The sequence below is a fragment of the Cupressus sempervirens genome, chromosome 6 (assembly GCF_028749045.1).
Source record: "Cupressus sempervirens isolate cs-2001-9-10 chromosome 6, ASM2874904v1, whole genome shotgun sequence".
Lineage (NCBI taxonomy): Eukaryota > Viridiplantae > Streptophyta > Pinopsida > Cupressales > Cupressaceae > Cupressus > Cupressus sempervirens.
Genome location: NC_143123.1, coordinates 229,312,807 through 229,331,180, shown reverse-complemented (window position 1 = coordinate 229,331,180; position 18,374 = coordinate 229,312,807). Strand labels below are relative to the sequence as shown.

Below are 18,374 nucleotides of genomic sequence, written 5' to 3'. Positions count from 1 at the left end.
TTTACATATTACTAAATGCTATGTGTTTATTTGCTAGTGTTAATAAATGTTGCATGTTAGCTTTGGATGTTATGAGATTACTTTATGGATGCTCTTTTTTTTTTACTTCATGTGTTAGTTGTTTTATATTAAGGTAAAAGAAGGTTTTGAAGGGACCCAAAACCCTTTAAAAGAAGAAAAATATTAGCATTAAGAACTAGCCAAGTTTTACAAGGACCTAAAATTGCAAGTTTAAACCAAACACACCCAAGTTTTACAAGGACCTGGAACCTAAATTTTTTAAACACAATGTGGAAAATAAAAAATAGAACCAGCAACACCAACAACCATGACCAACAACTACAATTGTTCCTTGATGTTCTTCTCTACCTCCTTGCTAGCTTCAATAGTAGCTTGGATAATATCAATCATGGTAGAAACATGAAGCTCAAGAGAATCAGCAATATTTTCCCTCATAGTCTACCTGATTCTCTTGCTAGGTGCTCTTGGACTTCTCGCCATAGTAGTGTTTGGAGACATGATCTCCTCATTACTTTTATTTCCCAAACTAGCTGTTGCAATGCACAAACTAGAAGTGACCTGATCCATTGTCTACATGCTTTCCTTAATAAGTTGGTGGAGTTTTAGCTCATAATCCTTTAGTTTGTCAAGGATGTTACCAATAAGTTTCTCCAGGTGGGCTCTCATAATATGTTCATGGTCTACCTCTTTTTAAATGACTCCAAATTTTTTCTTGAGCACCATGATTTCATTATATAGCCATGAATCCTCTTGTAGAGAATCCTCTACTTTTAGGTTGATAGTATGAAGAAAAAAGAGCTTTGCATGGTGATTCCCATCCTTGTTACCTTCTTTAGTCCTAATCACAAAATCAATGGTAGTGTTATTGACCTAGATTTTAGTGTTAGCATCTTGCTTCTCCTTAAACTCCTCTTCCTTCTCCTTACTTAGGCTATGCTCTTTCATAACAATGACATTACCCTCATTATTCTTTTTTGTGTCAATATCCATTTTCTCCTCACTAGATTTAATATTAGGAGGAGAAGAAATAACTTTATCTTTTCCCTCATCATCCTTTAAAGCTTTAGACCCAACATTTGATTCATTTTTCTATCTTTACATTCCTCTAATTGGTCCTTACCAGTAGACATGCCCTTACTTCTATAATAACCTTCTAGGTTCGAGCTAAGGTCTCTCATTTCAGTTTTATTGTTAGCCTTGGCACAATTCTTAGAATATGTCACTTACTCAACATTCTTATTTTTAATCTCCCACTTGTGACCCTTTTTAGTATTCTTACTATCACTAGTGCCTTCCTCACTTTTAACCCTTTTTTCTTGAGGGTTCATTGCCACAACTTTCCTTTTCTCTCCAAAGTCAAAGAGGGTTTAATAGCCTTACTCTTACAATACTTTTCAATAAGAAGGATTAAGCCCTCATGGAGCACATGATGAGAATCCTTCTTCTTGTGATAATTTTTATGAACAACCATGGACATTATAATAGTTACATGCAAATATAACCAATATAAAAAAAAATCATAGAAGAGAACACAAGACATAGAGATTTAATGTGATTCACCCAATCCTTGGGATACATCCATCAATATCAAGTCCAATATAATTATTATCCATTGATTACAATTTGCAATCCCTTATAACTCAAACCATTGAAAGAAGCTACAATCTCATCACACATTATGAAATCCCTAACCCTAAGCTATTTTATACAATCTTTTTCCACTTACTAAATTAGGGCTAGAATAATTTATACAACAAAAAAAATAATAGCCAATGCCTTTTACAATAGTGAGTCATTTTTTACTTCAGGGGTGATGCCCCTAAAAACCCATGTGGGGGTTTTGCCCTACAACCCCATCCTATACTATGATAGGAAGCACACCTAGGGTAGTCCCCCTTGAACCTGCCTTGTAGGTGCTACCCCCAAACCCCCATAGAAATAATATAGGGGGGAAATTGCATTAAATAAACCTCTAATTTTGATTAGGTTCAACATCACAACAATCTTCCACTTGGAGACTAATTTGACTCAGCAAAAATAACCTTCCACTTGGAAATTGATCATAGCATTACTAAACATGTAGCTCCTACTGGAATATCAAACCACCCTGGAAATTGTTGTTCTTTCATTTTGTTTAGTCTAGAAGACCAACCAAAGTTGAAGAGGAGTTCAAATTCTCCCTTGTGACTACCTTTGTAAACAATTTTTTTGGGTTATCATATGTATTTATCTTCTCCAACTTTAATTTTCCACCATCCAAAACTAAATGAATGAAATGGTACAACAATTGTATATGTTTTTTCTTTGAATGTAGAGTAGAACTCTCAGCAAGATGAATGACACTTTTGCTATCTATAAACAAATAAATATCCTTTTATGGGTATCCAAATTATTCCATGAAGAACTAAAGCCATGTCATCTCCTTGGTTGCCTCTATAGCATCAACATATAAGATAGTGCATGCCAAGTAAATAGTGAGTGTTAAGCTACTTAAATGACAAGTCACTCAGATGCTAAGCAAATAGTATGTGCCAAGTTATTCAAGTGTCGAGCAAGTAGTGCATGCTAATTAATTTAGATGTCGAGTGACATCATTTAAGTTAGAGTTAATGCCATGCACCAAGTACTTTAGATGTTGAGCAATATAATTTTCACATAGTTATTTGTATTGTTACAAACTACTATGTAAACCATTTTTGAGCTAACTTAAGTATTGTTTTACAATCTTTATTGATAAGGATAAATCTTAATTATGAATCCTTATGCATTACATGCATCCAATTAGAAAAAGGGAAGGTTTAAGTGGAAATATGGGTGAATCACTATTGTTGATTCATACCTAACCCTAAATCACCTAGGTCTTATAAGGAAGACAAACCCTAAAATTTCTATGAATGCTTGAGGAGAATTGAAGAGATTTTGCATGCATAAACAGAGCATTCATAATGATTAAGGTGTTATGAATTGAGTTACATTATAGAATCAATTAAAGGAGAATAGAGGAAAGGAATTAGAGGATAGAAGAGGTACATCTTATCAAAAAGGATCAAGCGCACATCAGTATTGAGCTAATCTAACATTAAGCAGCAGAGTGCTAACTAGAGGATCATTGCTGAGACATTTTAACAGGTCAATTAGTTAAATCTCTTAATAGAGTACTCTTAATAGGCTATTGTAAATCCTCTAACAAGGTGGTTACTTCATTGTAAGTTAAATTCATCTTACCATGCACAATTATAGAAGGGTATTTAAATCCTTTAACATGGTAATATCTAACAATCTTGTAAGCCTTTAATAGGGTAGACCTTTCATAGGGTAGATCATGTTTCATGTTCAAACATTGTAACCTTCATTGGATACACTTTATTACTATAGTAGTGAAGATTTGTGAGTGCCATTCCCACCCTAGTTTTACCTTCTCCTTAGAGGGTTTTTCGATAACCAAATATCTTGTGTCATATATGTGTTGAATATTTACTTTCATGCTATGGATGTATATGCTTAGTTTGGTATTTTAGTTTATATGCATAGATTGTGCGATGGATGTGTGGTGAATAGTCTTTGAGGTTGAAATTTTTAAGTGTTGACTCACCCCCCTCCCCCCCAGAGTTTACTTGCCTATTGTATTTCCAAGAAATTGGTATCAAAGCACAATTCTCTAAAAGAAAAACTTTTCAACTTTGAGGAAAGAACTTGGAGATGTATGTCTACAAATTGGGAAAGTCTATTGAGAACCAAATAATTGAAATACAACTTGCCTTGCATCAGCTAAATGAAGAAAGAGACGAGTTAAAGAGATCATTGAAAAGAAGGAAGGAAATTGCTATTCAAGAGAATGACACACAATACCAAGAGATTGACACTAGTGAATTATTTGAAAATGGAAACTCCAATGAAATTGATGCAACAATTATAGATCTAATGGAAAAAAATGGAATGCTAACTAAAGAGGACAAAAATCTAAAGAGAGAACAAGAGATCCAATCAGTATTGCTATGTGAGGTGATCGAGAAAAAAAAGAAAGTTGAAGAGGAAAAATTCATGAATGAAGATGAAAAAAGGATTTTGACCAATATATTGGAAGAGGAAACATTAAAGGTAACTAGGACTGATAACATGTAATTGGAAACTTTGAGTCAAATGATGATTGCAAATCATGAAGTAAATGAAAAATATATTGAAATCACAACATTAAAGTTGCAGAATGAACAACTGAGAAATTATCTAAAAAGAGAAAAGGAGTTTGTTGATAGTTCCAACAAACCTAGTGAAGCCATAAAATACTTTGAACAATTGATGAGATCCCCTAGATCCAATAGTGATACTTCTAGATTGTGATACACTAGTAATGAAGAAGGAGAATCATCCAAAAGTGGCAAAGAAAGAAGTAACAAAGGTAAGAACTCCAAACCTACTCATCATAATTGTGGTAAGATAGGTCATACTACTAATGTCTATAGGAGCAAGACTATAAATTAGAATCCTAAGTATAAGTTCATGGGTCATTTCCATAAATGCAACAAACAAGGACGTCAGGCACATGAATTGTAGAACCAAGGCCATACGCTCACAAAGATTTGAAGGATACTATTATAACTATTAAAAGTATGGACATAGAGCATATGAGTGCAAATCTAGGCCGAAATGGTCATCAAACAAGTAGAAAAAGGTAAGGCACAATGGAAACTCTTACAATTGGTATTATAATATAAGATATAGTTGTCACTACTATCAAGAGTATGGACATGTTTTTGAAAATTGCATAAGAACACATTTCAGAAGTGACTACAGTAGATGATTGAGTCAAACCACATGTTTTAGTTGTTTGAAGACTGGTCACATAACCAAAAATTGTCCAACAAGGTCAAAGGAACCAAACAAAAAGTTCAACAAAGGCAAGGGAAAGGAAGATGTTCAGAATATTAGAGATGAAATGAACAAGACATGGAAGAGAAAGGAAGATTGCAACACATCAAGTGTAGAAAGGATCACTCACCCAATGGGTCAAGTGATTACACCTCCTCCAATTAATAAAACAAGAGGTAAGTGGGACTAATATCTAAAAGGATATACTTTACATTAGTTCCAAAGATTTAGTTCTAAAAGATTACATATGCATGAAGAAAGATGTAAAGTGTTGTTAAGAATCAAGAAAAATCTTTAAGTTTTGTTAATTTTCATGGTACTGTCGAGTATGAAAATTTTCACTATGGTTGCCAAGTGAAATGATTAGTTGACACTAAGCTATCAAAACTATTAATATTGACTAAGCTTGTAGTATTTTCTAAGTGAAAAGGAAACTTCATGGAAGCTAAGTGAGTTGAAACCTTTATTGAACCTAAGCTTACAGTTGTGCAAGCACTAAGCATTAATTGTAAGATTTTGAGGTCTATATGATCAATTTCTACTCATTTGACATCATTCAAATTTAAAGGAGAGCACAAAGAGCTAAAGAAAAAGTAGAGAAATTATCTTGAGCATTTGCAAATGAATTCAACAGATACTTGACACCATCACTACAAATTCACAAAGGTACTTATTATGTGTCAAGCTATGCAATTTGAATTTTTTGAGAAACCTATTTTTATGAAATGGCATCTAGTTCTTTAGCAGCCAAGTTTGTAGAGGGAAATAAATTTTTGAATGTGCAATTGATAAGAAATGAGATTAAACAGCCTAATTTTAGAGTTATTCCAAACATAGCTTATAAACAAGATCCATCTGGTGCATTGTCAATGATACCACCACAAGTTTTAATGATTCAAGATGTCAGATGTTGCTATACATGTAAGGTTGGAAGCATAGGAGACATAGAAATTAGGGAGACATTTGGGAAATTGTGTGAAAATGGGGGTTGAAGGATGAATTCAAAATTGTTGAGAAAAAAAGGGTTAACCCGTGCCCTAGATTTCCTCAACATCTTCAAGATAGAATGGATAAAGATAGTTTTGAAAAAGATACATGAAAATTATGTATGGTTAGAGAATTGTGCATAGAGTTACAATGTATCCAACCCTAGATTGACCCAAGATATTGAGAAGTGAAGCCAAAGAGGTAATTGAAAGAAACATAGAGGTTGTATGGAATAAAATAGGGATGACAATAGATAAAATCATAGATCCCTTGATTTATTTTGCAATGAGGATTATAGCACATAAGTTCTATCAATTTAGCAAGCTTAAAAATCTTCTATGTATTGTAGTGGACATGGGATACAAGATAGTGAAGAAATATCATACTTATGATCTTGCCAAGTTGTAGTTGTAACAATTGACTAAAAATTTGGGAGCCATAAGGAAGACAAAAAAGTGCACAGTAAAAATTTGGATCTATTCTTTTATGTATATTCTTTTATGTACAAAATATATTTCCTACTTTTGGTAAAGTTGCATGGAAGGTAAACAAACCCATTGTAGTGCAAATAGGTGAATTCATTAAGCAACTATGTGATAATTTTGAGTCAGTCATGACAAGCTACTTTGAAGACTTCAAGCAAACAATGAAGAAAAGAGTAAGGATACTAGTTTCACTAGTGGAGAAATATTTTGATGATATTTTCTTCATAGTTGACATTGACTATACATATGTCCAAGTAGTAGTTTCTAGAGTTAGATGGTTAAGACCATTAGGATATGAGATCAACATTCAAGCAGCCTTTGCCACAATAACAACATAACTTGTACAAGAAGTGAACAAGGAGGCTCTAGATTTTTTGAACTATGATATGGCTAAATCAAAAATCACAATGGACTTGAAGGCTACTTTAGTCATTAGGAAGAAGAATAAGATGGTAAAGAAACTAAAATAGAAATTTGGTGAAGGGGAAGAAGAATAAGAAGATGAAGAAGAAGAGAATGCACCTATCCAAGAACCACTTGCCATCACCCAAGGTCAAGAAGAGGACCAACATGAAGAGGAAGTAGAAATTGTATAAGGTGTCAAGTTGGAAGAAGCTAGTGATGCACCTACAACTATTGAAAAGAAGAAAAGAAAGCTAAAGCACCAGCAATAAGTAAGCCAAAGAAGGTTACAAAACCTACTCAGTCTACAACACCTACAACAAGAGCTAACACAAGGGCTACTAAACAAAAGGCTAAAGAAGTAGCCAAGCCAAAGGAGAAGAGAGCTAGTCAAGCTAGCAAGAGTGAAGAATCTTAGGAGAGACCGAGGAGAAAATATGTTGCTCCAACTAAATTTAATAAAGAGAAGACTATTTATTTGTTGACAACAACTAGTTTCAAGTGGTAAGTCACAGTTCTTCTTTAGATTTGGATCTACTTTTTCGATCGAATCCTCTTCAAAATGACCATTAGTTGGGATCTTACCATATAAACCAAGTCATACATCTATGTGATAATATTGGAAATAATGTTGATTTATCTAGATTCTCTCACACTAAGCTTGACAATCTTAGCAAGATTGAAAAGAATCAAGTTGAAGAGGAAGTATATGCCATGATGGTAGTATTTTAAAAAGCTCCTCTTGAACTAATGCAAGAGCTCTTGCATGGGAAAATTTATAATTAAAAAAATTGGAGGAGAGAGAAAGTGAAAAAAATTAGAGGAGAAATAATAAAAAAAATTAAAAAAGGAAAAAGGAGAAAAAAAGGAATTTCTATTTTGAGGTGCATAGGTGGCGTAAATAGAAAAATAAATAAAAATGGTTGTCATTCCATTTATCAAGGTGTGTTGGTGGAATTCTAGAAGTTTGTGGATATTTTATTAAATCATGCATTTAATATTTGTTGGGTCACATAGTGGTGCTTAGTTGTATTTGGGTGGGAATTAGATATCTATTCAAAGGTAGTTGCATTTACCTTTTATCCCACATTGGTTGTGTTGGTAACATTGTGGGTGGTAAGTTCCTATTTAAGCAAGGCATATGAGCATTTCTAATCAAGCTTGAAGTTATGAAAGTTTCATGGTGTGGAAGCTTCAAGGTGTGATCTCTTCTTAGTAGAAGCTTGGAGAGAAGGAGGAAGTAGAGGAGCGAGTTTTCCTAAGTCTGTAGAGAGAGTGCCAAATGTGAGGTAATTTATAGCAGGACTATGGTGGAGTTGTGATTTTGTGAGAAGAGATAGTGGCTATTGTTTAGAAACAAGGAGGTTGCTTGGTGGCTTGTGAGCACAAGTTAAGATCTTGGAGGTTTCTACGAGAGTGTGAATCTAGACTAGCTAATATTTGGGTTGGATCTTGAGAGATCTTGCAAAACTATTATTGTAATTGCTATTGTATTTGGCCATAACCAAGAAGGCCTTATAGCCCAACACATTGCATGTAATAGTTATTTTATGAATGAAGAGTTGTGATTTGATATTAGATCTTGCATTGTTATAGTGATTCTATTATGTGGCTATTTGCTAGGGCTAGGACATCTCCTTTCGAGATTCTCCTACCTTACACCACATCAAGTGGTATTAGAGTGAAGGTTGTTCTTGAGTGTGTAGATAGGTTGCCAAAGTTGTGGTAGTTTGCACCAGGACTTGGGTTGGAGAAGTAGATCTGAGTTGATATTGATCTAGTTGTGGATTCTTCTTTCTAGAGTCGTACATCTCTTGGTTGTGAGGCAACAGATTGTGGTTCAAACTTACAATTAGAGAGGGCTTGTAGATGGATCGATGGATGTGAAGATGGAAGGTTGATCTTGTTGAGGCATGATCATAGAGAGTTTTTGGATTGCAAATCCATGTTCTTGGACTTGTGATTGGATTCCTAATTGTTCATGCTAGGTGGAAAATTGTAATCTAACTTGCAAACAATTAGAGGTTGTCACAAGGAGTGTAGGAAGGATTTGTTGCTAAGGGTTTTTGAGGATCTTGGGAGATGGCTCTGAGAGGATTGAAGCCTAAGATGATTGAAAATCTCTATGATGTGCTAGAAAGGAGGTTTTCTAAGATGTCTACTTCATTTGAAGCTAGTTTGGCTAGTTGAGCTAAGAAGGAGGTTGCTCCATTTGAAACTAGTTTGGCTGATCAAGAAAAGGATAGGATGAGGAAGGCATTTCATAGATGTTTGTGGAGCTCGAGTCTACTGATCCAAAATAGAGTTGTCTAGCTAGGTAAAAGAATCATTTGAGAGAAGATTGCATAGCAAGGTTGAGGTGAAAGAGGTTGGTTTTTTTTATCAGTTTATGGAGTCTATTATAGAACTTTCAAAGTCGATAGAGGTTGTTGTTGAAGATATTCCTAAACTTATTGATATTGGGATGGAGATTGGTTTTCATGATTAGTTAGTTAAGTCTGACATGGAGATTGTGGAGCACTCAGTTATGGATGATCTAGTTAGTATTGGTGATGGCTTGTATGTTGTAGAGCATCTTGTTGTGAGCAATGAGACTGCTAGTGTTGTGAGTTTGGAATATGTTGTTGAGAAGTTAGATATTGTTGCTGATATGGATTATTTTGTTGCTAATGTGGATTTACTAGTTGTTGATGTGAATGAGGGTTCACTGATGAAGCATTATGTTTAGTTTGTTCCTAAGAATGAGCATGTTAATTGGATGGTTGAGATTTTGGTATTTGATAGAGTGATGTAGATGAGGATGATTTGCATGTTGCTTTTCTTGTCCTTGTTAAAGTGGAAACCTTTGGTGAAGATGAAGATGGTTGTAGATCTTTCTTTTGGCATCAAAGTCTGCAACACAATTTTATTTTCTACATGGGGAGTCTGATGCAAGAGCATCTTACATGGGAAAAATTATAAAAAATGAAAATATTTTTTTTATAAAAATAGAGAGAGAAAGTGACAAAAATTAGAGGATAAATAATTTTAAAAAAATTTAAAAGGAAACAGAGAAAAAAGGAATTTCTCTTTTCGAGGTGCATAGGTGGTGTAAATAGAAAAATAAATAAAAATGGTTGTCATTCCATTTATTGAGGTGTGTAGGTGGAATTCTAGAATTTTGTGGACATTTTATTAAATCATTCATTTAATATTCGTTGGGTCACATGGTGATGCTTGGTTGTATTTGGGTGGGAATTAAGTATTTGTTGAAAGGTAGTTGCATTTACCTTTTATCCCACATTGGTTGTGTTGGTAACATCTTGGGTGTTAAGTGCCTATTTAAGCAAGGCATATGAGCATTTCTAATCAAGCTTCAAGGTGTGAAAATTTAAAGGTGTGGAAGCTTCAAGGTGTGATCTCTTCTTAGTAGAAGCTTGGAGAGGAGGAAGTAGAGGAGCTAGTTTTCTCAAGTCTGTAGATAGAGTGCTAAATGTAAGGCAGTTTACAATAGGATTATGGTGGAGTTGAAAGTTTGTGAGAAGAGCTAATGGTTGTGGTTTAGAAACAAGGAGTTTACTTGGTGGCTTGTGAGCACAAGTTGAGATCTTGGAGGTTTCTACTAGAGTGTGAATCTAGACTAGCTAGTGTTTGGGTTGGATCTTGAGGGATCTTGTAGAAATATTATTGTAATTGCTATTGTATTTGGCTATAACTAGGAAGGCCCTACAGCCATGCGCATTTCATGTAATAGTTATTATATAAATGAAGAGTTGTGATTCTATATTAGATCTTGCATTGTTACTGTGTTTCTATTGTGTGGATATTTTCTGGGGGCTAGGAAATCTCCTTTGGGGATTCTCCTGCCTTACACCACATCATGAACTTGCCAACTCCATACCAAAATTTTTTATGAGAGAGTTGAGTAGAAGTTTCACTATTATCTAGATACTAAAAAATAAATAAGAGAAACAACATTTTCTCAAGTAATTCCAAAACTAAGGGTGCAATGGAATAAGCCATTAAGAAACATACTATAAAATTTGCACAAAAATATAGTGCATTTAGTATGTTATAGATTAAAATTGAGGATGTTGTACAAAAGACTACTTTGATGTGGAAATCACTCTATGGTTTGACAACACCTCAGGCAATATTGCAGGCACCTATTGAGGTAGGTGAGGAAAAAGAAGGAGAAAAGGAAGAAGGCATTGAACAAGATATAGTTGAGGAAGACATAGACATGAACATAGACACATAGGCACTGACTAAGGATGAGCATCCAACATAATAGAGTGTACTAGATACACTAGTGTTGATTGCTATTCCTCCACATGAGGTGAACATAGAAGATGATACTATAAAGATAAAGGATGTTTCTAATATTTTCACTTAAAACATCAATCTCCTCACAGAGGATGACTTGAAGAAGATACTGGTGGAATCCACCACCTAGGAAAAACTTTGTGAGAATCCTGTACTGGTAAGTGTTGATGAGATTGAGAAGGAAGATAAGGTATCTATAGGGGAGGAAGCATAGAGAAAAAATACATCTTCATCCCCTTCTCAATTCACAATGATACAACCAACATTACTCCTTGTGGTATATCAAAGGAAGGAGGTAGCTACTTCTACCATTAGTAAATTGGCACAAAGTACTCCAGTCTCAATCACTATAGAGGAAAGTGTACATGACAAGGGTGAGATAGTTGGAGAGCAAAAAGTTGAGACAAAGAAGAATGAAGTAACACAAGTTCAAATAGGTCAGGTAGATACTCCTACACCTACAACACAAAATCAAGGTATTATTGATAATACAAAGAAAGAGAAGGACACATCTAAAGAGTCAAGTTTGACAACAAAGCCAAAGGAGCAATTAGTAATACAAACATTGGAAACATTACCAAAATCTACCACTCCTCCTAGTCAAGTTCTTTAGAGGCCAAGCATTGAACACTAGTAGAATTTTGGCAAATAAATGACTACATGACTAAAAATTTTAGTCACATGACTAAAAGTGATCAAATTCTAGTAATCTTTTGTAATTTATAAATATAAGTAACTAAATAAATGACTAATCTAGTCATCAAGTCAAATTAGAAGGTTAGAAAAAGATAAGTGACTAAATAAATTATCAAATAAATGATTAAATAATTGGTCACCCAAATAAGGGCAAGTGTATAGCCGAGTTGATACAAAGATGAGTTGTGAGGCACAACTGTTCACCTAATAATAATTTTATGCCTTTGTTTTATGTTTTTTTCTCATGCACTCTCCCTTTCCTTTTGAAAAGAAAGCTTAAATGTTTTCCTATCATATGTAATAAGATTTGTGTGGGTTTTTTTATCTACCAACACTAGATAGAGTGGCCAATAAAGACCTTATACATTTTCTTGTGTTTTTTCTACATCCAACTCCTATAGGTTATGGTTATCAATAGGGGTTACATGTGTAGAAAATAACTTCTTACAAAATGACCCCCTTCTTATTTTTATCAAAATTAAATAAACATAATCCACTTTTAATATAAATGCTAGCTATATTATTATATGAAAGAGTTTTAATTTTATTATTTAAAAAATTATTTTAAGGATAAGGTTTAAATTATAATTAAATATACTAATTTGAAAGTTTTTTTTTTTTTGATGAGTTTTTTAACTTTTTATAATTAAATGTATTCATTTTTCATTTATTTTTTAGAATTTTAATTGTATATGTATTTTTATTATCAAAGTTTTGAATTATATGATCGATCATCAAGATAGCATAGCATAGTCATGGTTGTGAAAGATCACTAATTTCATATTTGTGAAAGCATTGAGAAGTAGAAGAGTAAATTTTAACATAAAGATCGAAGAAAAATAAAAATAAAGAACTAAAGAACAACAATAAGTTAAGACTTGAGCCTAACATTAAAATTTTATGTCTAACATTAAGTATTATTTATATAATTTTAATATATTTTTAAATTCATTTTTATTAAATTATTTGTAAGAATGAATAATAATAGTAACTTATTATTTATAATAAATTTTGTTAAACAATTGAGATTTTCTTTTGCTCTGTTAACATATATTAAATTATTTGATTTTCTATATTTCAATTAATTAATGAATATCTAAGGTATAAAAATAAAATTATATACCATGTGTGTGTGATATTTAATATTAAAATTGTAAAATTAAAACTATGAAAAAACTATATCAACTTTCATCACTTAGTCTTGAAAATATAACTTGTTCTTTTCAAAGTCTTCTCATTGTTTCATTTCTAGTCATGGATTAGCATGCTCGAGATGGATCAGTACTAGGAAGGGCAACTTGCCAAGAAGTCTCTGTTATTCACCTCTATGATCATTGTGCACATCCAATGAGTGCTAAGTGTTCCATTAATTCCCATGAGAAATGGGTTAGTGTGAACCATTACTCATGGATCATGGGTCAATGAGTTTGACTCCAAAAACTACATAATTAAATCTTGATAGCAATATGAAAATTTGACTTGTGCAAAATATCTCTTATTGATGAGCTCAAAGAGCTTTTTAATGAATGTTGTATAAGGCACAAAACTTGGTGAAGATTTTACAAATGGAGAGTTAATTTACCATGGAGGAAGTTTCTTAGTTAAGCATGCTTAGGCTAGAGTAAAAAGGGATGGTGACCTCCCAAGAAGTCTCAATGCTTCACATCTACAAGCATCACCTAGATCTAATGAGTGTTAATTATTTCATTCACTCTCATAAGAGATGAGCTGGTTTAAAACACTAGTCATGAAACATGAAATAATAAGCTTGACTCTAAAAACTACATAGTTGAATCCTTATAGTAATATCACAATTTGACTTACTATATTTCCAACTATAACTTCTAAATGCATTATGGGCATGGAAAAGAGCATCCTATCTATAAATAATGATGTTTCTCTCTCATATATTTTAGATATCTTCAAATAAATTTCAAGAATTTTAATCATCAAAATTAAAATGAATTTAATTATTATGATATAATTACTGTGTTCTTATGAATGACATATTGATTTAAGAAGTTAATGTCAATTTTAAGCTTAAGCGAGTTCCTCACTTATATTAAAATATAATTTCTAATTTTTATTAATGTTTCCAATATACTAAACCAAACCTTCATAATCAAAATTTTAATCCCAAGACTTAAAAACTATTGCAATTTAAAAGACACAAATATCAATAGAAATACTAATTAAATTCAATTCAAATGAGAGAAAATTTTCCTTAATTTTCCATTCAACTCATTATTAAATTAAACACCCAAACAATTGTTTTTAAAATTTTAGTAATAATCATTATGTGTACATTTCTAAGACAACTCTTGATCCTATTAAAATTTTATAAGAATGAATATGATGAAAGATCAAATTAAGGGAGGAGATACTATCAAACACATACAGAGTTGCATAAAATATCCCTAGTGAGTGCCTCATTGACTAATCAAAAAAATGTAAGATTTTTCATTATCTAAAATTCTTATTATTGAGTGGCATGTGTATGAATTTTAACCATACACCTTGGTAGAATCATCAAGTATTTGTGTTTGAAAATGGCCTATCTAATATGGAATGTTATAAATTATTTCTACAAAATTGAACTTTAACCATTTCGAGTATAAGGTAGAGGTTCAATGTTCTGACTTAGAAGTCTCAACAACCTTTTTGTCTTGTTGTGTTGTTGAGGGAATTGATGCCTGCTAGGGTTTGAATTTGATTTCACCTTGGATTTGATCTTTGCAACAAAAGAGTGAATCTTTTGTTGCCTAGCTTGATATCAACTCAACTTCCACTCATAGAGAATGGGAAGAAGTGAATCCTTATGATTCATTTTTTTTATGCACAGAGGGTTGGAGGTTCGAATCAATGAGCAGAATGATTCAGTATTTATACCCAACATTTTAGGGTTTTATCGATCTAGGGTTTAAATCACATTTGGGGAAAATGCTTTTCAAATGGAAAATAAGGCTTCTCTCTTGGACTCTATTTCTTCTAGTTATTCAACTATTCAATGCTATCTAGTCCACTACAAGTACTCCTACAAAGAAGATGAAACCCTCAAGGATGAAGATGAGGTGTAGTGTCTTTCCTCTTTCTTTTATGAAGCCAAGTATGATTTCATTTCCCTTTGCTTGAAGATTATGCTAAGGATAGCGATTTGATTTGGTAGTGCTTAGACTATTGTATTAACTATGAACAATCTGCTTCAGATCAAATTTAGAATTCTTTTTCAATTTGAACTATTTAGTGTATTATTTTGTTAGTATACCCTATTTTCTATATTAAAATAGTGTGCACTTTCTATTTTCCTAGGATAACTCAGTAGCAGTTGTCTATGCTTGTAAGTGTATTCACCATTATCTCTCTACTTTCAAAACTTTGAAAGAACATTTTATGGAATTAAAATATTCATTATAAAATAAAATATATCTAAAGCCCCATTACAGATTCCTACATTGGCTATGCATGTATTCTCCTCAAAGGGAAAAGAAGCAGCATATGTGTGAATATGTGTAAATAAATTGTTAATGTAAAGGAAACAAAATTCAAGTCATTAATTTATTTGTGAGAGCAATGCAAAGTGCACCTCAAAAAATTAATAGTTTTTAGAAAACTAGTTAGTCATTGCCTTAACAATTAATAACTAATAATTAAGAAAATATATTACATAATGATAAAAATGGAGAATTATAATTCTAGAATTCAACTTGATCTAGTCACATGTTGTGCAGTCTAACCCAGCTCATCGTATAGCTTCACCTCTTAAAGCACAACAAGCTTGTATGTGTCAATCATGATTTTTTTATAGTATGTAAGGATAGAGCATCATTAATATCTATTAAGGATAGAGCATCAGTAATATCTATAGGGATCATTTCTTCTTTAAGCTCCTTCTTATTAGTAAAGACCCTTCCCAACATCCTCCTTGTCTTTTCCAAAATGGAAGTTTTGGAATAGGGCATGTGAACTTTATGTTAGGATGTCTCAAACAAATTTTCTCTCATGGCATAAATTGATTTCATGATAGACATCAAATGGATTTGAAAAAAATCCTTAAGACACATTCAAAGGAAAATTCCATAACCTTTACGAGCTAATTGTTTGCATCTGTTGTAGTGAGAGTTCTAGAACTGGTTATAGATTTGTGATGTTGTAGTTGTAACTTGTCTTGGACACAATAATGCAAACTATCAAAGCATAGATAAGACATCAACTATTTGAGGAAAAAACTCACATGTGCAAGAGCACTAGTATGGTGGATGATGAATTGTTTGTAGATGAGGCAAAAGTGAGGAGAGATGTAGGGTCATTAGAAAAGCTAGTTGTAGAGGTTGGGCTAGCCATTAAAGAGATAGGTTATTAGAGTTGGCTTATTTTACCTCTGACAAGCTATTACGGTTTCATTTGACATCTAGGCTCTAAATTCTAGTGTTACTAAATTATCATAAAGATTTTTTGTTCTCTAGAAAAGGTCTTAATTAACTATAAGACTAATTACATATCAAATCAGCTTACACAATTTCAGTCCTGCTATCAATATGTAACATTAAAGCCTTTGGTCTATAAAGCTATCTATATATTCCTCTTACATTTAGTAGAGATACTCATTACACCAATTTGTAGTGTTTTAGTCTGTATTCTTCAAAATTTGATAGGTTAAAGGAGAAACACAAGCCCACATTCATGATCACAAACCCAAATAGAATTGAATAAAAAAATCCCCATTCATCTTTGAAATAGTCCACTTCCATTATATTAGAATGCCCATTTCCACTTAAAAAATGCTTACATTCATAACTTTTTAACAATGTCTGCAGGACTACCAATTAGTTCCATAGTGAAATCCCAAACCTTCAAAGTAGGATCTATATTGTGTACTTATATTAAAAAAAATTAATTCTTGTGCTACATTTGTCATAGCTCCAACCAGAGAAACACCCATTATATTAACACCTACTTCAAAAGGTATATTTTTTCATAGCACACTACAAAATATAATCTCTACAAGTTTTCTTCCCAAATAATCAATAGTACTGCCATATTTCCTATTTCCAGATTTAATATTCAAGTCCTCATGGTCCATAAACCCTAACTGATGCATCTACCATAAGTGATGAAAATCATTTCAATGGCCATTTGCAAAAATGAGCATTCATCAGCTACAGAAGAGTTTATTAGAGTTGACATTCACTACTTGTGAATGAGAACATTTGATTAAGAGAGGGTAGAAACAAAAGTGTAAGTAGTGCAAGTGATAGATGATTCACTTGTATATGTTCTTCAAAGCCAACTTTGGAAAATTTCTGAGGTGCTCCAATCAAGAAAATGCCTCCATTATTTATGAGAACATTTAAAGAACCTTGTTGGGCATTCCATGCCATTGCAAACTTCCCAACATAGTCAAGGGAACAAAGATCCAACTCCACTTCTATGTCAAGAGGACCTTCCATACCACACTAGTCCATCTGTTATTTCTATATCAAATCATGTAGAACCTTTGTACTCTTCCATGTCATCACAACAAGTGCCACTATTTTTGTCAGTTGCTTCTCCATTTCTAGACCTATTCTACTTGTAGCACCAGTTATAATGCAATTTGGACAATTCATAGTTGGTAGCACTAAAGGGTTTTGAAGGTGGCATTCCATAATTCTCTAAAAAATAATATCATATATAAGATAATTAGCAGCCCCCTAATGCATTCCATCCATCTAGATGAGCTCGACCTCTTTATTTCCATGTGAAGTCAATCTCTCTTACCTCATTTCAGATTAGAAATATTACTCCTTTCTATCTATTTTTGATAGATGTTAAATTAAATTATTGTTAAGTTCTAGAATTAGTTTCATTCCTTTTCCAACAGTGTTTGTAATAGATGCTAAAGTTGATTGAATAAGTGGAGATTACATAGGATCTTTTTTGAGTTAACTCATGGAATCATATTTACCTTTAATGCAATGTGTGCTCTTAGATTAAGTGTGTTCATTTCATTAATACAGGCATAATCTTGTTTGATTTAATGTAAAATAGAACTAGAGTTTCTTTTCAGCAAGTGTCAACTAGATTGATTAGCATTTATGCAATGTGTGGTAGGATAGATGATTTCATGAACTGCTCTTATGGTGCTATGTTCAATTCAAGATGATCAATTAGGAAGTAGCATTTAGAGATAGATTTAGTGAGTCATTAGAAGTAGTAGTAATCAAGTTGTAAAGTTATAGTTAAGCTTTACAATTCATTTGTTAGAAGACCTTATTTATAGCTTTTGATTGTTTGAAAGATTTATTGAGTATGATTCCCATGAAATCTATATAGAAAGGGAAAGCTATACAGGTACATTTGACATTAATCCCTAATGTACTTCACTTATTGAAAGCTCAAATACAACATGTGCTTGCATATTTTTGATCAATTAATTTCCAAGTCATTAAAATATTTAAAAATATGTTGATGGCCCATGTCATCATGCTTTATAATTGGATTGCTAGAGTTGTTCATGATCTAATGTAATAGAAGCCTTTATTTCTATTTATCTCCTTCATGAGACTAGCTTCTTTGTCAAGAAAAATTACATGTTTCTTTATAGTGATATTTATAATGATAGTGGCAATGTTC

The 18,374-nt window shown here is 32.6% G+C and overlaps 1 pseudogene; it reads right to left on the bottom strand.

Moving 5' to 3' along the window:
* Positions 1–16,366: 16,366 nt before the first annotated feature.
* LOC149552096 (dehydrogenase/reductase SDR family member FEY-like) lies at positions 16,367–17,511 on the bottom strand (annotated as a pseudogene).
* Positions 17,512–18,374: the final 863 nt, after the last annotated feature.